This window comes from Castanea sativa, chromosome 9 (assembly GCF_040712315.1).
Source record: "Castanea sativa cultivar Marrone di Chiusa Pesio chromosome 9, ASM4071231v1".
NCBI classification, from domain to species: Eukaryota; Viridiplantae; Streptophyta; class Magnoliopsida; order Fagales; family Fagaceae; genus Castanea; species Castanea sativa.
This window is the reverse complement of record NC_134021.1, coordinates 38242756-38264574: the sequence shown is the minus strand read 5'-3', so window position 1 is coordinate 38264574 and position 21819 is coordinate 38242756. Positions and strand designations below refer to the sequence as shown.

Here is a 21819-nt window from a genome sequence, read left to right as displayed (position 1 = left end):
CTGCTGCTCCGTGTCTTGCTCAACACATTACCAATTGTCCTGGTTTATTCCAAGAAGTAAGTTTGCTACATACTTGTGCTAGTATTCTTGTGTTACATTAAGTAAGCATTGCCACTCGTAGGTTTAAATTATTTATTTATTTACTTTCATATTGGGGGAGAATGGTATGAAATGGTAATTTTTGGAGTTGTGGTTGGGTTTCGGTGGATTGTGATGATCTGGAGTTGTGGTTGGGTTTGATGAAGGAGATGAAAGGTTTCTAGCGGGAGATAGGATGACCATTGATTTTGTCAGTAAAAAGAGGAATTTGAGCAAAACAAACACTAGACTGAAATTGGTGTCAAACAGAAAATGAGTTGAAAACAAGAAATGTGCACAAGACTTGAGTGGAGAAAAAGAGTACAGAAAATGAAAATCGAAAATGAATACAAACCCATAGGGAACCAAACAGGCCCTTAGTAGCTGACTTCACTTTGGAATCTCTTCATTCCTGGTAAGATCATTTATCCCCAATAACTTTTGAGTATTTCTTATGAAGAAAATGATGGATTTTGATTTTATAATGGACAGATTTAATGAAATTCCTCTTGTCTGAATTGATGAATTCAATATCTTTTGCCAGTGGGCTGGCAGCGGTGTTTACTACCTTTTTGGGCTGTGCTCAAGATTAGTCACATCTGTACGGTTTTTGAAGACTGACACAGCAAACCTACTGGATGAATATGCACCCAAGATTATAGAAGGTTTCAATCATTTCTTCAAGATTTGATTCTTTGCAGGTGAGATAGCAACTATAATTTTAGCTGTGATGCAATGCTTTTATTTTCAGTAATTAAATTTTTTACGTTACTTTTGTTTCATTTATCTGCCACAGTCTGAATTTTCTGATGCACTCTTTGAGGATCCACTTGATAATGTTGAACTCCAACTTGACCTTTGCAGATTTCAGGTTCAAAAAACCTGTATCAGGAATACTTTTGAAAAGTTTTACATTTCATTATTGGTTAAACTAAACAACCCTTCAAATTTCTCAAAATTTGCTGATGAATTTGACTTTAACACCATCTTTTCTTGCATGAATTGCGGTATGAAAGTTGTGGTATGTATGTAATGAAGTCAAAAGAAATTGGAGGTATGGGCTCTTAATATTGGGCTTGAGTGTGTCTGTAGAAGACAAGGACAACTATGATGATGAACCAGGTGGTGGTTGATTGTGCTCAATTGTGTTTGATTTAGATTGACCAGTGGTCGGGTATGGTATGTGGGTGTTTGGCAATGGTCAATTGTTGTTTATGAGTTGTTGGTGATGGTCAGATATGATTCGGGGTGGTGGGTTTATTATTTCCATTAGGCTTTGATACCATGGAAACCAATAATTGGCTCAAGATTATGAATTGCCCCCACCTGGGGTGCCTCAGCGGTATGGGAGAGTGCCTGGACTAATAGTAAACCCAGAAGTCTCTGGTTTGACTTCTAGCTTAGGCATTTTACGATTTACTCGATGCTTGCTCAATGGGGTTATGTGGGCATCTAGGGTTTGCTCCTCAGGGGTGGTCCTATTGGCCCATACCTTGATGGGGTCCCTTGTCTTAAAAAAAGGATTATAAATTGATTAACCCTAATACCCATCTATTATTTATATATTAGGCATTAAAGGCAATATGACCAAACTGCCTTCATAACTTATAAAATATTGCTCATACCAGAACCGATTGTAAATTCTGGTTGTGTTCGCTTAAGTCTGCATGTGCATTAATTTTGTTATCAACTTGTGCTTGAATCACTGTTGTCTTATTTACTCATGTTATATTTAAATGAATAGCTTAACTCTTCAAGCTTATGGTAGTATGTTGATATGCATCTGATTGGCTTCTTTCTCTTGAATAATATTAATTTTTGTTCTGGTGTTTATGCCACCTGAGGTTTTGTTAGTTTGGAATCAGCATCTGATGCATCATTCCACTTAGACGCTGTAAAATATGCATTGATTGTTTTGATGTGGGGTCTAAGAGGAAGAGCAATGGCGAGAAAGAGGTTGGTAATGTTTGATTTCTGGCATCTTCTTGTCAATGGCTTTAAATTTTTAATTTGTTACTTTCTAATTTTGAGGCTGAGTATGTTCCTTTTTTCCTCGCTCTTTCTAAATTTGATTGGCTGTATCCGGCTCGTCTGCCACTTCTTTTGAAAGCCATTGCATATTGGACTGATACTCCAGAGGTTTGCAATTTACCCTTTTGATCCTCTTGTACATACTGATCTGCATGAAAAGATATTGATTTTATCTTTTTCTGGAAACTGGAGATCTTAATAATGAATTTGAGTTCATTTTGTGCTTGGTTAGTGAGATTTAATTTTGTGCTTGCTTAGATATTTTAGGCATGTTTTGGATGCAAAATCTGTTTTTAAGTTGTGGGTATCTGCTGAAGTCGTTTGCTTGTTCTGATTGTGTTTGAAATAAATAGCTAGCCTTGTACTATACTGTTGTGTTTGTCAATTTTCCCTAAATTCATGACATTGTTCATCTAATGGTGACTTCAATGCAATCAACTTCCTATGAGCTGACCAAGTCATCTCATCCAGTGCAGCTTAAATTAGGAGGAATTGAACTCACCTTTATTTGTTCAATGGAATTTTTGACAGAAAACCGTGGTATAGATCACAACTCCATTGTTGCAAATTATTGCTGAGTTGGTGCTGAATAAATCTGAGAGACTGGCTTTTGATTCATCATCTCCTAATGGTATACTGCTTTTTTGAGTAGTCAGCAAACCTATCATAGCCTATGGATCAAGTTGGTGACGTATGACAAGTTGGTTTTTTTACGAAAGTGCATTTGGAAGGAAAGGAAGGACATTCGAAAGCATTGAACAACCTATAGTGGTAGTGAAGTTGATTTTTCTGCGCACTTTGTACTATTGGATGGCTAATATGGATGGTCATTCCTTCTGTAGTTTGTTGGATCTTCTTGATTGTTCTACTTTTACATAGTTTAGATGCACCTCCGTGACACTGGTTCTGATTCCTTGGCTTTCTTTTCATTTTAGCAGGCAATTCAAAGGGTTCTTTCTTAGAAAGTTCCATATATAATTAAAAAAAAAAGTAGTTAGCATAAAAATTATTCAGTTTAGACTTAGTTAAATGTGATGATTTAAAACTAACATGTAAACTCACGAGGGAAGGGATGGAAAGGGAAGTAGGGGGAGGGGGATGTAGGCTTGCCACTTTTGAGGAGATACTTGTTGATTTCATTAGAGAAGTCATTCTTACTGTACTTGCAAACAAACTGTTCCAACAATAACCATGATGTTTTGATTGTTGTTTCTTTTTGGATATGTTTTGTTTCCCTGGCAATTTCTTTCTTAAGAATAAATTCGTTGGTTATTTTCCTTATTTTATTGGCCAATGGAAAATATGTGATGAATTTACTTAAAGCTTCATAAACGTGTGTCAAGACTATTGAGCCTGTGATCTTTTTCCAAAAATATATTTCTGGACTTTTTATCCAGCAAAGCAATAGGAGGCTGGGTAAAGCTCACCCATAAAAATTTAAAGAAAAATTATTTGTTTTCTATAACTCTCATTACTAATCATCATGAAAATTGTCATTGTCAAAGTTTTTGCACATTGTGATCCAAATCATGATGTCAGCTATAAGTATAACGATTAACAAACTGTTCCAACAATAACCATGATGTTTTGATTGTTGTTTCTTTTTGGATATGTTTTGTTTCCCTGGCAATTTCTTTCTTAAGAATAAATTCGTTGGTTATTTTCCTTATTTTATTGGCCAATGGAAAATATGTGATGAATTTACTTAAAGCTTCATAAACGTGTGTCAAGACTATTGAGCCTGTGATCTTTTTCAAAAATATATTTCTGGACTTTTTATCCAGCAAAGCAATAGGAGGCTGGGTAAAGCTCACCCATAAAAATTTAAAGAAAAATTATTTGTTTTCTATAACTCTCATTACTAATCATCATGAAAATTGTCATTGTCAAAGTTTTTGCACATTGTGATCCAAATCATGATGTCAGCTATAAGTATAACGATTTATAACATGCACTGTTGGGGGGTGTTGGGATAATTCATTTAATTTATTGTAATGCGTTGATTACTTTAAAACTTTGGCTGTTCTGGGTCATTTTAAAACTTGCTTAAATATTTAACATTTATTGCCCGTCTATTTGCTAATATAATAGTGTATTGATTATATTAATTTATGGTTCATTTCATCCCCACTGAAATTTGTTCCTTTTTGGTTTGGAGGCAGGGCTTGCTGATCATGATAATTATCAGGCATTTTGTTGTCTGCTTGGCTGCTTTAAAGTGAATTATCTGGTGACTTTGACTTTGTGCTTACGCAATATATGCATTCAACTGATTCAGTTGTGCCTTATGTCATCTGTTTGGCTTAATTGCTTCCTTTTGATTGGTAATTTGCTTAATCTCAAAATAATTTATAACTATAAGATGCTTGTGTTTATAATAGCCATTTTAACTACCCAGCTGAATGAAATTTGAAAATCTATGCCTTGGGTTCTTCACATCATGAGTTTGTTCTCTTGTAGGACAAGAACATTTTTTTATTCTATACATTGTATTTCATGGACATATTTGTGTTATTTTTTGAAAATTGTTTGGAGGAGGAATGAGAAAAGTGTAATCATGAAAAAGAACTTATGGCACTGCATATCTTTCTTCATTTTGTTGCAAAACTCTCTTTTGAAGATAAAATATAAGTATATAGATGTCCTAAATGTGTAGCTATATGTACAATGTTGTTTGAGTTATTATAAATTTGCTTAATGGACAACCTATACTATGGTGGGGCTTATTATTATGTCTATTGGATGATATTTGTCAGAAAATCATGATGTTTATATCTGGTCTCTACAATTGACCTACTTTCTTTTCTTAAATTTTTCCCTGAGACAATTCTATACCCAGCATTGTTGTAACATTTTCAGTTTAAAGGGTGGTTGTAGAACCTAATTCTTTCTTTCAACCTTTCTTGAATGAAAATCTGTGGAACAATGTTAGTTGTAAAATAAAAAAAATTACAACAGTGTTAGTTGTAAGAGGAAAAATGATTGTGGATTAAGACTATTTGGTGTGTATGTGTTTCTTACCTATAAAAGAACTGGAATGATGCTCCTAAAACTTCAGTGCCCTTTTGGCCCAGTTGGCAGAAGTGGTGCCAGTTTTGGGGGTTTGTTCACACTGTTGGTAGTGATCAGAGGTGTAGGGACAGTCACAATTTAGTCATCGTGAGGTTGACGTTAGAGAGGGTATAAATATCTTGGTCTGTGTTTGAGTGTGGTCCCTGAAGCCTAGGAGGATATGAATGACGTCGTCGCCAGAGTTGGGTTACCCAACTTGGGTTACAGTGAAGCTTTGGCTTTGGCAGTTAAAAGGGGCTTTAGTTCTTTAATACAACATTGTGCTTTGGGAAATGTTTATAGGTTTAATTAATTTACCCAAACCCACACACACATTAATTTTTTTGGATACATAATAAGTGGGGAGGGGAGGTTCGAACCCTAATTGTCTTTGTAAAATACTAGAAAATGCTATTTGACCTAAAGGTCACTTGCACAAATACATCTTATTTAGAAGTGAGTAATTCCAAAATTTTAAATTTCTCCCTCCTTATACATATTCATGACAGTCTGCATTCTTTGTTGCTAGAGGTAAAAATGAAGTTGGAGCTGATTTGCAACCGTCAAAGGAAGTTGATGGTCAGAATGTCTTATGCAACAAAAACAAAGGAAGTGCTGGGTAGTAAGTCATAAGAAATGAGCCCTTTAGTTGCTGAAGGAGGATTTCAATGGAGATGTTGCCACAATGTGGACTTATAGAGTTACCGATAATGCGGTTAATATTTAGGGTTTACATGTTACTTAAAGTGAGGGATATGGTTAGGTAGCTTATGTTTTTGAGGGCAACTCCCTCCCAATCCTTTCTATGTCGTTGAAGTTGTTGGAGGACTGTGAAGGGGAGACAATTAGCAAGCAGACTTTCTAACTTCCAAACTACATCATTAAGGGATTTTTCAATCTGTTAGATGGGGACTACCTACATTTTGTATGTTGGAATTGAATTACATAGCCAAATACTATTCTTGAAAATTGCTGTTTTACATTGGGTTTTGAAGCATATTAATGAGCTTCAGTAATTATAGTGTCATTTTAGGGGCTTTAAAATGATGCTATGTGGTTGGAGCCAATGGTCTTGGATGAAGAAACAAGGAGGTTGGCAAATGGGGAGCAGGAGGTCACGTTTTACATCAACTTGTTAAGAGGTTAAGAAACATAATGGCTGTATATTATTAGTTAGGAAAGGGAAGTTGAGGGAAGTGAAGTTAGCAGAGGGGATTGGAGCTCATATGAGTCTTAAGATCTTTTTGAGTAATGTTCATGGTCTTCATGATCCTGACTAATGGCCTACTGGGATTTAAAATTTTTAATTTTTTTTTTATGTTATTTTTTGCATAGCGGGAATGTTAATATGGTTTGCTTAAAACAGGTTAGGATCCATTCCTAATAAAGTGACTACATTTTATGTTGACCGTCAACCTACTATGATCCTCATTTTCCGGGCTTTGGACTGGTTGTGACCAAAATATAAGATAGTAAGCACTTTTTCTGGGCATTATCCTATATAGGAGGCTAAGGTGTAGTCCATTAACCAATTGTTCATCCTGACTCCAGAGCTTATGGGGAACTCTGTTTTTTGGGCTGGATGTATTTATACTATTGAACTTTTGATAGGGTGCTTTTGTCATGGAGGGTGTAAAGCATGAAGGAGGAAATGCAGCTGATTCTATGTCTTGTTTATTCAAGATTAAGGATAGTTTTACTTGGATAGTTATAGGGGTGTATAAACTGACCTAGTCATCTCATTAAGTGCATCTTAAATTAGATGAAATTGAATTCTCCATTTGTTCAAAGGAATTTTTGACAGAAAACCATGGTATAGGTCACAACTCCATTGTAGAAATTTATTGCCGAGTTGGTGCTGAATAATCTGAGAGTGGCTTTTGATTCATAATCTCCTAATGTCATACTGCTTTTTCAAGAAATCAGCAAACTGATTGTAGCCTTTGTATCAAGTATTTTGCCCCTTTGCAATGCAGCAGATAAGTACACTTTCAAATACAAAGGAGTATGGATTTGTTTGACCATTCTTACTAGAGGTATGGGGATTATTTCTTGTGTCTCTAGGTCTTGTAGACCAGGAGAAGCATGTTTTTGAAAGTTGCTATATACTTGAATGCTCTGCTTGAACTGGTTTCCTGACAACCAAAGTTGATATCATCTCGTATTTCTTTGTAGGAAAAAAACTTAATTACAATATCTTAGGTGCTATTCTTTAGGTTTTTCTCTTAAGGTTCGGCTATGTGGCTACTTAACTAAAAAATACACTTCGATCCAATGAGAAAAAATTCACATGACAAAATGTTAGAAGAGGAATCTAAGGATGTCTTGCATCCAAGCAACAAGAGACACAGGAGAATATTGAAAAGTGACTCAAGAAACATTTCTGTGCAGTATGCATATTTATATGTGGTTCATTTCTGTTTGGCAGCACTTGCTGGGAACTATGTGAACTTTGGTGTGTTTGAACTTTATGGTGATAGATCTCTTGTTGATGCTCTAGATGTTGCTCTCCGAATGATATTGTCTATTCCTTTGGATGATCTATTTGAAAATTTGAAAGGTATATACTTTAGCTTTGAGTTATATTGTTCCTTTCAGATTTCAATGATGTGTTTGTGTTTTTAAGAGAACTATTCCTACTGGTCACTTCCATTCAATGTATGATCTCCCTGCATCACTGAGATATTTCATTGTTAATCTTTTTTAATTACAAATTCATACTAAACTTACTTGAACCAACCTACACACAGGGCCCTGAACAATGTATAATTTTGAATGGAAGATGATTAACCCATTCCAAATTTTAGTTGATAGGATAGAGGGCATGGAAACCCATAGCATAGGAAGATTATAGTGACCAGAAAATAAGTAGGGAAGGGAAGAAAAGATGCCCAATTGAATTCTTAGTGCTAACGATTGTTGTGGGGAAGAACATGGGTTTTGGGAAGGGGCATGATACGGAGTAATGATGTAGAGAATGAAGTAGGTCAATGAGAACGTGAAGATGTTCTGAAAGACTTTATAAGTATAGGCGTTAGTCATAAGGTACTCAAAGAGATGCATTAATTATTCCATGGACTTGTTCTCCTTCAGAGTATGATTCAAGAACTGGAACATTCTCTTAGACCCCTCAAAATACTGAGTGATTGAAGAAAAGATCCTAATTAAACTTGCTGTGCAGCTATTTGTAGGTGAAGGGGGTTGCTTTTAGCTTATAATTGAACAAATTATGATCATTTGACGCATGGCCTGACCAATGGAGGCTGTATAGGGCCTGAAATTTTCTGAGTGGCTTATCAAACAAGAAATTTACTGAGAGTGACCCTAAGAGCAGGATGTCCTAAGGGCTACTCAGAGTAACATGCCTGATCTCATTTTACTGAATGAATGGTGCATTTATGAGTCATGAATATAGATCATTTAGTAATGATGCTTTAGTATGTGTGCTTTCTAGCTTATGTTATCTTCTTCCTTAGTCGGATAAGTGAAAGAATTATTTGAATTGTCCGATTGTTTAAGGTTAAAACTCTTGACAACAAATTCTGCTTGCACTTGGTCAAAGTTCGCATCATGTACAGAATATTCAGTAGCCATTTTATAATGTTCTTATTGTTCATGTTTCACGCAGATCTAATCTTTTCTTTTCCTTTCTCTTTGTTTTTTTCCAGCTGGCTCAAGCCTACTTTGCATTCTTGGAGATCCATTTCAACTGCCATATGGCTTTTATTTTAAATTTGATACAAGCGCATTTATTTAGACTGTTGGGTCTCTTGAAGCAGGTCTTAAAGGTCTAATTGAGAATATCTCGACCCAGGTTTGTATAGTGTTCTCTCTTTTTAACTTCTATGGATTTTCTTGTGACTTATTGTTCTGCTTTTAACATGCTTACTATCCTTATATCCTTAACTAATATTTCTATCTAGTATAAGTAACACTCGTCAGAAAGTACATTTTCAAAAGACACATAATTTGCTTTTATATTCCTTCCTTCTCTTCTCTGCTTCAAAAATGGCGGACAGGAAGGGCACAGGAAGATACCATTGAGCCTCATCGATCGCCATTACTGTCTTCTCGTAGGCCTCTCTGCTCCTCCAAGCGCTCTTTCGATACTCACTCCTTCATCTCTCTCTTTCTTTCTCTCTCTCTCTCTCTCTCTCTAATAAATTATTCAAAATTTACCCTGATTATTGAATATTGTGTCTCTTGCAGACGATGATGGTATTCCCCAGTTCTCAGGGATCATCGATTTCGATTCTCCTCCACTCGGTAGTCAGTACTCCTCTCTTTCTCTCTCCTCACTTTTTTCCCATAAACATTTTTGAAATGTTTGAGTAAATGTTGATTAGTTTACTGTATAGAAGTAGGAGAAGCAAAGACATTGATTGTAAAGAAGGTGTTCAAAGGGGTAACTTCTAACACTTACTCCTCAACGGTTTTTTATTTTTATAAACTTCCTCCTCTAAAGTTACTCCATTAGCCACATCTTCATCCCCATCAAGCCATCTGCCCTTTGACCCCTTGCCCTTGAACTAACCTCCAACCATCAAGGGATGCATCCAGCCACTGCTAAAGCTAGGAGTGCCGACACTAGGAACCGTGGGCTAGATGTGTTGCTTCTTCTGAGGCAGCCACCGGGCATGAATTCTAGGTGGGTCCTGCAACGTGAGGCTCCACCGCTACTACTGCTGGATCTCTTCCTATCGACATTGCTGCAAACTCCTCACTGGTTGGCTCCAATTGGCCATAGGGAACTCACCTCGAGTCTTCTGCGTTCTCCTCTGGTATCTCCTGTTGAGGGGGCTCACTCTGATGGAGGAAAAATGGTGAAAAGGAAAGATGTTTTAGGAAGGTAAGTTGCTTAGAGAAAAGATGGAATGAACTAGCTTATCAAAAGACACACTCTTGGAATAATACCTTATAGGTAGAGATTTCTTAGATTCAAATTCAGCTAGTTACAATGAGAGCAACCTTGCTTATTTATAGTTACATAATCAAGCTGATGAGTTAGTTCTAAGAACCCACCATGTGGCTGTCGTGTGATTGGCCAAAGCCTAACTAACTTCTCTAACTAACTAATAGACTATTGCACTTATTGCTAACAACCTATCATTTAACTAACTTTCTGTTACAAGTGATAAAGGCTATTAAAAGTAAAAAGAAACTACTTATTATACAATATAAGCTAGTAACAACAAGCTTTAAAAATGAACCGCATCACACTCACATTGCTCTTTGAGACTTCCATTATGTCATTTTTCATTATGCTCCAACAAGCTTGAAAGAATGCTACAGTAAAACCATCCAGATCTGAATGCCATAGGTGAACACCTCACATTTCTAATTGTGTATGCAATTCATGATTTTCTCATGTTGCTAAACATCTGTCCAAGTGTCCTCTTTTTGCTGTAGTCACTAACGAGTTTATTCACTATCCGCCATATCACATGATGAAGAGTTTCTGTCCTTGTTATATCATTTTATCCCTTTATTAAATAAGACTGTCATAGGAATTCCATACAAGTTTTTTCAACATAAAAATTACAATTTTTTGGGCTGGTTTTTTGGTGTCAAATTATAAAAGCATAGTTTCCCTCCAGCTCTTCAACTATATTATTGTGTTTGAATTTACTCTTATGTTTTTATCATAACATATCCTCTAAAAGCTTTGTAAATAGATCTGTTCATATAAGCACATCTTTATTATTTTGTGTAGTGTAACCTAAAGTTGGCTCGTCTTCGTAATTCTTGTGGAGTGATCAAATTGACATTTGTTTTTAAATTATTGATTATTATTATTATTTTTTTTGGGACCATAGCTGACTATGTATATTTTTTAGTCAAAATAATTTTGTTAAGATTTAATCTTCTGTTAGTTTTGGGATGAAACATTACTCATTTAAAATTCAGTGTAATTTTTGTTGTATTATAAGTTATAGCCTTTATATTATATGTTACTACGATCTTTCATACTAGTTTTCAACATATGAAATGTCAAATTGTTAGCTGATCCCTTTTTTCATTGGTTTCATCAATTTGTTTGGTGAAAATTCTTTATTTGAGGTTGAATTGTAACTTTTCTGCTCAACATGTGAGTTGATTATTTTTTCCTTACTAACTCTTAGATTCTCCCTAATGTTTAATATCAAGCTTTGGAGTGCTTGTTTCAGCTAGCCTCTATACGGCGATTGTTTTTTTTTATAAATGACGCTACACAATTGAAGTTTTGTCCCATTTAATGACTTGCACCAATGAATTCGTGCAAAGTGGATTATATTTGTTTTGACTTCATTTTTTCAATGTTAAATTACCAGTATAGTTTCAATTACATGAAAAGGTGGATCTCTTGTACATGGACCAATCAATTACTGTTTTGTTTTTCTCTATATTATGTTGCATCAGTTTTAAAATCAAACTTGGAACTTAGAGATGCTTTGACCCCCCTAAATCACAAGGTTTACTCTCTTTATAGATATTTAATAATATTGGTCATATGCCAAAAAGAAATTCACTAGATGCCAACTAAATATAAAAAAGCAGCAATAAGATGTCTGAAAAACATAACGAAATATACGATTACTACACAGTAAAACATCATAGAGCATGTAATATTATTTATAACGCTGTCTACAATTGGGTTAGATCTGCTGAAAATTTACTTGGATCACAATGTTAAAACCCCTTTATTTAAGATATTAAAGTTTTTCCGCGAATAATTTATTTCTAATTAATAACCTTGTTGTAAATGGGTCTGTAATTCCAAGGCAGGTGGCATCATTATCCATGTCTTCTTTACCGTCCCCCCTTTAGGAAGAGGAGTTATAAATGAGCATGTGCTACTGCTTTGCTTGACTAGATTGTAAATTGGAAAAACAAGAAAATAAAAAATATTTAATATATGTCATTCCTAGTCACTGTATCTCCTACCTATCTACAAAGCTGATCATATATTAGAGCACTTTTAGTCAAACCGGTTAATAAGCTAAGAAAAGCCACAGAATTCATATATTGTATCTCTTGCCCAATTTTTGAATCTTTTTAATTTTGCTGACACATGACAAGTTTTTTTTTTGCAAAAGTGCATTTTCTACTTTTCCATCTTTCTACCACATGGTTCATTTGGAAGGAAAGGAATTGCTGGACATTCAAAGGCATTGAACAACCTATGGTGGCAGTGAAGTTGATTTTTCAGCGCACTTTGTAAGATTGGATGGCTAGTATGGGTGGTCATTCCTTCTCTAGTTTGTTGGATCTTCTTGATTGTTCTACTTTTACAGAATTTATATGCACCTCCATTACACTGGTTCTGTTTCCTTGTCTCTCTTTTCATGTTGGTAAGCAACTCCAAAGGGTTCTTAGAAAGATTCCATATGTCGGGAAGGAAAGAAAAGATGCCCAACAGAATTCTTAGTGCTAACGATTGTTGTGGGGAAGAAGCTTTGTTTTGGGAAGGGGCATGATAAGGAGTAATGAGGCAGAGAATGAAGTAGCTCAATGAGAACATGAAGCAGTTCTGAAAGTCAGTCATAAGGTACTCAAAGAGATGCATTAATGATTCCATGGACTTGTTCTCCTTCAGAGTATGATTCAAGATATAATACATTCTCTTAGACCCCTCAAAATACTAAATGACTGAAGAAAAGATCCTAATTTAACTTGTCGTGCAGCTATTTATAGGTGAAGGGGGTTGCTTTTAGCTTATAATTGAACCGATTATGATCATTTGATATATGGCCTGACAAATGGAGGCTGTATAGGGCCTAAAATTTGTTGAGTGACTTATCAGTTATCAAAAAAGAAAATTTCTGAGAGTGACCTAAGAGCAACCCGTCCTTAAGGGCTCTCAAAGAAACTTGCCTGATCTCATCTTACTGAATGCACGGTGCATTTATGAGTCATGACTACAGAGCATTTAGTAATGATGCTTTAGTATGTGTGCTTTCTATTTTATGTTATCTTCATCCCCAGTTGGATGACTGAAAGAATTATTTTAATTGCCCAATTATAAGGATTATTTTAGGTTAAAACTCTTGACAGCAGATTTTGCATGCACTTGGTGAAAGTTCTCATCATGTACAGTATATTCAGTAGCCATTTTACAATGTTGTTATCATTCATGTTTAACGCAAATATAATATTTTCTTGTCCGTTTTCTTTGCTTTTTTGCAGTTGGCTCAAGCCTACCTTGCTTTCTTGGAGATCCTTTTCAACTGTCATTTGGCTTTTTATTTTAAATTTAGATACAAGCACATTTTTGTGTATTGTTGGATCTCTTGAAGCATGCCTTAAAGGTTTAATTTGAATATCTCGATACAAGTTTGTATAGGGTTCTCTCTTTTTAATTTCTTTAGATTCTCTTGTGACTTTTTCTTCTATTTTTAATATGCTCATGATCCTTCTATCTTGCAAGAAAGAATTTTCTGTTACCTATAATAATGATTATTAAATAAAACCCTGAAGGTATCATTGGGACCACACCTGTTCACTAGTTTTAATCTTCCATTCCTTCTCCCCTTGGTCCAAAACTTACTCATCAAAATAACTATGATTGTTACATTAATAATTACCCTAGAAGCATTATGATTTTATCATAAGACTATTATGAGATGTGTATCCTTTTAATAGTCAACTCAAAATGTCATTGTAGTGCACATCTGCAGCTGATTAATTGGCTACTTTTATTCTATTGACATTGTGACCTCACCTAGTTCACCTGCTGCTTAACGTCTTGCTCAACACATTACCAATTGTCCTGGTTTATTCCCAAAAGTTAGTTTGCTACATGCTTGTGCTAATATTCTTGTGTTACATTCAAGTAAGCAATGCAAGTCGTAGGTTTTTTTTTTTTTTAAATATATATTTTTTTCATATTGAGGGAGGTGGTATGAAATGGTAATTTTTGGAGCTGTGGTTGGTTTTTGGTTGATTATGATGATCTGGAGTTGCGGCTGGGTTTGATGAAGTAGATGAAAGGTTTCTAGCAGGAGATAGGGTCACCATTGATTTTGTCAGTAAATAGAAGAATTGAGCGAAACAAACACTAGACCGAAATTGGTGTCAAATAGAAAATGAGTTGAGAACAAAAAATATTTACAAGATTTGAGAAGAGGAAATGAGTACGAAAAATGAAAATGAGTACAAACCCATACTGAATCAAACAGGCCCTTTGTAGCAGACTTCACTTTGGAATCTCTTCATTCCCGGTAAGATCATTTATCTCTGATAACTTTTGAGTATTTTTTATGAAGAAAATGATGGAATTTGATTTTATTATGGATAGATTTAATGAAATTCCTCTCGTCTGAATTGATGAATTCAATATCTTTTGCCAGTGGGCTGGCAGTGGTGTTTATAACCTTTTTGGTCTGTGCTCGAGATTAGTCCCATCTGTACAGTTTTGAAGAGTGACACAGCAAACGTACTGGATGAATATGCGCCCAAGATTGTAGGAGGTTTCAATCATTTCTTCAAGATTTGATTCTTTGCAGGTGAGATAGCAGCTATAATTTTAGCAGTGATGCAATGCATTCATTTTTAGTAATTAAATTTTTACTGTTGCAATTTGAAACTCCTTGTGTTTTAGTAGCACTGAGAAAAAGGATAGCCAGGAGGTGGATGGATTAGCTCTTCATTAGTCATATCCTTTGCAATCTTCTTTGATGGAGGAAAATGGTGAAAAGGAAAGCTACTTTAGAAAACTAATTTGCTTAGAGAAAAAAAAGAATAAACTAGCTTTTCAAGAGATACACTCTTGGAATAATACCTCATAGGTAGAGATTTCTTGGATTCAAATTTAACTAGTTACAATGAGGGCAGCTATATACTTGACGAGTGCTTCCCTTCTGCAAGTATTTTTACTGTTGCAATTTGAAACTCCTCGTGTTATAGTAGCACTGAGAAAGAAGGATAGCCAGGAGGTGGTTGGATTAGCTCTTCACTAGTCATATCATTTGCAATCTTCTTTGATTGAGGAAAATGGTGAAAAGGAATGCTACTTTAGAAAACTAAGTTGCTTAGAGAAAAGAAAGAATGAACTAGGTTTTCAAGAGACACACTCTTGAAATAATATCTCATAGGTAGAGATTTCTTAGATTCAAATTCAACTAGTTACAATGAGGGTAGCGTTGCTTATTTATAGTTACATAAGCAAGTTGTTGAGTTAGTTACAAGAACCTACCACGTGATTGGCCAAAGCCTAACAAACTTCTCTAACTAACTAATTGGCTATTGCACTTATCACTAACAATCTTATCAACTAACTTTCTGTTACAAGTAAAAGAAACTACTTATCACACAACATAAGCACCAGTAAACAGCTAATTTTTAAAATGAACTGCATCCGGACTATCCCTCTTTGGAACCTAAGAAGCACAGGTGCGGACCTGAACCAACACGCATGGACACGTCGTGCAGTGGTCGAGGCTACTAATCGCGTGCCTGTGGCAAGTAAGGCTGTAAGTGACCCAAGCCGTTTATGAAAAACTCAGGTTTGGTTAGATAAAAAGTCCGTTCATATTTGTTTGTTTATAAATAAGCCAAGTTTGAGTCTTAGTTTTAGGCTTGTTTAATAAACAAGCTGAGGCCAAGCAAAAATATTTGTTCATGAACAAGTTTGTGAGTTATAAAGCTTGATACAAAACAATTCAAGCATAGACTCATTTAAGTTTATATGTGTTTGCTAAATAAATTCATTACATATGTCTTAATAATGACTTGGCACCATTACCTTGATCTTTTTATTCATTACATACATAAGAGCACTACCCATTACCTTGTTTTTTTTCCTTCCCTCTAAAGTCTAAACTAACTAGGCACCAAGACTTTGGACTTTAGTTCCAATAAAAAAAAAATTTAAGTGAGCCACATATAATCTTTTTCCATCAACCATTTAATGTAAAGTTATAAAACATGTTAATTTTTTGTCATTCATAAAAGTACAAGCAAGTATTTTTCTAATTCTTCACTATCTAATGTAAATGTAAAAATTGTATTTTAAACAATTGTTTGAACTGTAGATAAGGAAGGATGAATGAATGGATTTAATTGTGTAAAATTTAAATTTGAATAGTGGTTAATCATAAGTGTGACAAGAAGCATGATAGAATGAATATACTATTTTGTAATTGATTTTGGAGATTTAAGCATTTAATAAAGTAATTTTCTTAAACCTCAAACCCGAAAGCTTGACCTAAGCTCCAGTTTGAGCTTGATATTAAGTTTAAGCTTGAGCTTGAGCTTGGCTTGACTAATTAATTATGCCAAGCCAAGCTAAGCCCAAGCTTTATGACTTTTCTACAAGCTTAAGCTCAAAAATTATTTTAGGCTTGTCATAAGCTTGAGTCAAGCTTGAGCTTTTAACTTTTATTGGCAAGTCAAGTTTGAACATGCACTACTCAACAAAACTCGGCTTGTTTATAGCTCGTGGCAAGTTTTTTTTTTTGGATTCACGTTGATTTGTGCCGAAATGGGCCGATTTGCACCGATTCAGCCGGTATTGGCTGAAACAGGCCAAAATCCGTATAACAAAAAAAGTTGCGTTGATGATGATAGTCTCGTCTCAAAATTATTCTGCCCCTTTCAAAGTGTGAACGAAAGTGGATAAAAAAAAAACGGGCAAGATGAAGTGGACGATTTTACTTGTGAAAGGAAGATGAAGAAGAAGGGAAGTAGATAGAGCCACGGTAAAGATGTTAGAAAGAAAGGCTGGAAGAAACTAGAAAGTAAAGAAAGACAAAGGTTAAAAATTTAAGTAAACAAAATGAGTAGGTGGGGATGTCAGGATGTGGGTGCGTTTCACGTTGGTGCATGGAAAAACTAAAAAGTAATTAGTTGGATTGTTTAGAATTCCCTAATATGTGAGTCTTTTACTAAAGAACCATGGTAACTGTTTTTCTTTTTTAAAATAAAAATCTTATTTTATTTGATTATTTAAAAAATTATATATATATATATATATACATATATATATATATATATACATATCTGCTGCCTAATCCCTAAATTCATCTCAAATTTTGTCAAAATACACTGTATCATCTACTATTACTCTTAAATTGGTATATGTTTACAATTATATGAAAAAGTATGCTTAGCAATATATAGAAAATAAAAATAAAAATATTTTTAATAATTTTTTAATAAACATATCCCACCGCACTAGCACCTTACTTTTTCAAAAATTGCCGAGTTATCGCACCACACTCGCACCCAAACCTGAATACACACTTGCCTCAAGTGTGGCTAGTTGTAGGTTGATCTAGTGCATGATAGGGAAGCAAGTGATGCACATACATTGGTGCTGACCGACTAAGCTGATGCCGGCAAGAAGAGGGCGAAGCTTGTTCCGATGTCGGTGCGGTGATGACGCTAGAGCCTGCAATCCTTCACCGATGAACACTCAAACCGAACCGATGAGGAATAAAAGGTTGGGTTTTTATTTTTCAAAAAGAAATGTGTTGTTTCATTTAGAGGTTTAAAAAAAAAAAAACACAAAACCCAAAATGACGTCGTTTTGGGCCAAGTTTTGTGGAGTATAAATTTGTTCTTTTCTCTCCAAAAACCCAAACTCTCTTAGATGGTCAGACCTCAGTCTCTCTCTCAGCTCACCGCTCTTGGAACTACTGGCACTCTGCCTCACTAGTCACCACAGCTACCATCGGTAACTCCCTTTACTCTCTCTCCAAAGTCCGAACAGTGAGTCTAGAGTCTAGTAGTCTTTTAACTTTTTTTTCCCCAGATTTTTTTTTTTTTAGATAGATTGAGCTAAGAGTTCTCACTCTTCTTCAATTTCACTGAGAGGTGATCACTGAACACTAATCTCTCTCTCTCTCTTTGAAAAGTAGTAGTTTTTTTTTTCTTGCATTTTAATTTTTTAGGGTGATTTTGACTGAGAGATTTCTCACTCTTTTCCAATCTTTCTCTGAGAGGTAATCTCTAATCATTCACTATTCAGAATTTTTTTTTTTAATATGTAGTAACCACTGCTTTAAGATATATATAATTAGCTTTTATGTTATATTTATATTGAGAATAATATAATGAATTCGTTTTTAATTTATGTTATTATCTTTATATGTATTGGAAAATTTTACAGGAAATTAATATAAATTTTTTATATCAATGTTTCTTTTACTGTTTCATTTTGCTATTGATTTTTTTAAAAAAGTTTATTTTATTTAATTACGGAATATAGGATGTTACATACTTACATTGGTTAGTAGATTGTGAAAAAATAAATTTGATCTTGAGAAGAAACTGATTGACTACTGTTATTGTTTTTAGTGACAATATGAATTGTTAAGTGATGACTAATGACTATTCTTGTTGCCTTGTTGGACCTCGTTTAGTAATTATTGCTATTGTTGGATCTAGTTGTGATATTTATTGATTGAGGTTAAGTTATTTGACACTGTTTTTACTAGAAAAATTATTATTCGACATTGTTGTGCAAACTTTGTTTTTTTAGTTGGAATTTTTTTTATTAGATGGATGTCGATGCTCCACCTGGATTTGATGCACCTGGGACCTGGGGACCCCCTTCCTCCTGGTAGTGCTAGCCTACCTAAACTTGTAGTACCTATTGGACTCCGTGCATCACTTTCCCCATTGCCACCTAAACAGGGTGGTAAAGACCCATTTATAGCATGGAAGTACTTCACTAAGTTGCTCGATGGTGATCCCGAGAAACCAAAGTCACAATCTATTATTGTAAAAATCAATATAATTGCCATGACAAGACATATGGTACTTCAGGAATGTGCACCACATGGATGTTTGTAAGAAGTGACCTTTTTCCCATGATGATAAACAAAATATTTTTGTCTTTGCAAGTTAAGAAGGAAGGGGAAAGTGGTTCAAATGTGCTAGTGGTTGCGAACTATAGTGAAGAGAGGATAAAGATGGCATTGGCAAGGATGATCATCGTTGATGAATTACCTTTTAAATTTGTGGAGCATCAAGACTTTCAAGAATTTATGGAAATAGTTGAATCTAGGTTTGCTATTTCCCATTGCACTACTATTGCTAGGGGTTGTATGAAAATTTATTTAGTGAGGTGGATATTTTAAGAAGGGATTTTGTTGGACAATGGGTTTGTGTGACAATGAATACTTGGACCGCTATATAAAACTTGAACTACGTGGTAATCACCGCACACTTCATTGATAGTGATTGGATTTACCAAAAGAAAATCTTGGTAAATCACAAAGGGGATAGGGACACCATAGGTAGGGTGGTTGAATAATGTTTGTTGAAGTGGGTTATAGATTGTTACAATGCTAGTTCTAATGATGTGACAATTGATTATGTGAAGAAGAAAACAAAAGAAAGAAATAATAGCATATTGGGTGGTGAGTTTATGCATATGCGTTGTTGTATGCGTATCTTGAATTCAATAGTGCAAAGTGGGTTGAAGTCCATTTATGAATCAATTGTTAAGGTTTGGAATGCGATGTGATATGTGAAAGCCTCTCCTGGAGGGTTTGAGAAGTTTCAAGAATGTGTTGATAAGGAGAAAATTAAAGCAAAATTTTTGTTATCCCTTGATGTACCAACAAGGTGGAATTTGACTTATCTCATGTTAGACTGTGCTTTGAAATTTGTGAGAGCATTTGATAGGTTGAAAGAGGAGGACGGACGTTACAAACTTTATTTTTTTTTTAAGCGAATGGAAACGGGAAAAAAGCCCATTGGTCCTCGCTATCTTGATTGGGAAAATGTCAAGACCTTTGTGGCGTTTCTTGGCATATTTTATGAGGCGACACTTAGATTTTCTGGGTCCTTGTTTATCACCTTCAATACATACTTCCATGAGCTAATTAGTATTGGAGATCAATTGCAACAGTTGTGAGTGTTGATGGGGATTCTCTTTTGAGGAGTATGGCGAGAGACATGAAAAAAAAAATGAGAAGCATTGGGGAAGTATTGATAATATCAATTTGGTGCTTTTTGTTGATGTTGTTTTTTGACTCAAGGTATAAATTGAAGTATGTCAAGTTTTGGTTTAGGGAATGGTATGGGAAGGACAAGGAGGATGTGATAAGCTCTAGGGTTCGAGATGCGTCGAAAAGGTTGTATATGGAGAGAGTGGGTCAAAATGGAGCGTCCAGTGTTGTTAGTAATGGTAGTAGCGCTTCATTGTGTAGGGACTTCGATCCAAGTGTTGGTAATGCTTTTGATCGCTTTAAAAGGTATAATACTAAATTTAAGCAACACTTGGTGGATGAAGATAGTGTGGAATGCAAATCTGAATTGGATAGGTATCTGTGGAAATCTTCTAAGGATCCTAACATGGAAGGTTTAGACATTTTGATGCAAAGGAAGGTGAATTCTTCTAGATATCAAGTTCTTTCCCAAATTGCCCATGATGTGTTGGCTATTCTTGTCTCTATTGTTGCATCAGAGTCTGTTTTTAGTATGGGGGGTGTGTTTTGGATTCATTCCGTAGATCTCTATCTCCTAGCACAGTTGAAGCGCTTATTTGTACCCAAAATTGGTTGAAGGATGAGAAGAAAAAAAGACTAATAAAGCTTCGGGAGTGTATAGATAATGTGTTAAGTTCTTGACTATTCAAGAACTTAGGGAGATAAGGGTAGTTAATTCGAGGGAACTGACCTCCAGAATTAAGAACACAAGAAGATGAAGTTATGAAAGAAGATGAGAGAGAGAGATAAGGGAAAAGAGCAAATAGCTGAGTAGTTTCTTTGTTTAGTTCTTCAATTGTGTACTTACAACTTATATACCCGAGCCTCTCTCTATTTCTCTTCAATTAACAACTAACTAACCAAAACACTAACTAACTTCTCATGCCAGCTCACTTATATGCCAGCTCATCACTAACTACTTGCACCGACTAACAATTACAAGTAAAATATCACTAACTAAAATATCTATGACTAAAATATATAGTCAACACAATACAAACCAACCAATTAAAATATCCATGACTAATACAAATCAATCCAGATTAGACTATGGCACTGGGATTCCTAACAACTACTCCTCCCCATCAAAACATCTTGCCCACAAGATGTGGAAATTGTCGCTGAAGGGACAAAAGATCCTCCCATGTAGCATCTTCCGGGGAATAGCCTTACCACTGGACCAATAGTTGAGAAATTGTCCTCTTACGTAGCTGAATAGACCTGGTCTGCAGAATAGCCATAGGCTCATGGGCGAGAATTCCATGGGAATTAACAGAAGGCAAAAGAGTAAGAGGGACAGTCCTGTGACCCAACTTAGGCTTTAAATAGGAAACATGGAAAACAAGATGAATGTGGGAACCAGAGGGAAGATCCAATTTATAAGCAATTGCCCCAATCCTTTGAATAATTTGGAAAGGACCAAAGAATTTGGGTGACAGCTTGTGAGAAGCTCTATAAGCCACAAATTATTGTTTGTAAGGCTGAAGCCTTAAGTACACCCAATCACCAACCTGAAAAGTCCTCTCAGTCCTATGCAAGTTAGCCTGTTGCTTCATCCTAGCTTGAGCAACCACCAAGTTATGCTTGAGTAAGGACATAATTTGCTCTCTAGACCTGAGCACTGTATCAATAGCAACTACCCGAGTGGTGCCTGGAACATAGTCCAGTAGCTTAGGAGGAGCAGTGCCATAGAGGGCCTCAAATGGAGTAAGCTTAGTAGCAGTGTGGTAATTGGTATTGA

The 21819-nt window shown here is 35.3% G+C and overlaps 1 long non-coding RNA gene across 1 annotated transcript; it reads left to right on the top strand.

Annotated features, from left to right (window-relative positions):
• Positions 1 to 1948: 1948 nt before the first annotated feature.
• Positions 1949 to 13558, top strand: LOC142610920 (uncharacterized). Its single transcript, XR_012839900.1, has 9 exons — positions 1949 to 2034; positions 2189 to 2217; positions 4272 to 4433; positions 7589 to 7720; positions 8829 to 8974; positions 9180 to 9233; positions 9370 to 9429; positions 12237 to 12688; positions 13327 to 13558. It is a non-coding gene; the product is annotated as an uncharacterized LOC142610920 (long non-coding RNA).
• The last annotated feature ends 8261 nt before the right edge of the window (positions 13559 to 21819 follow it).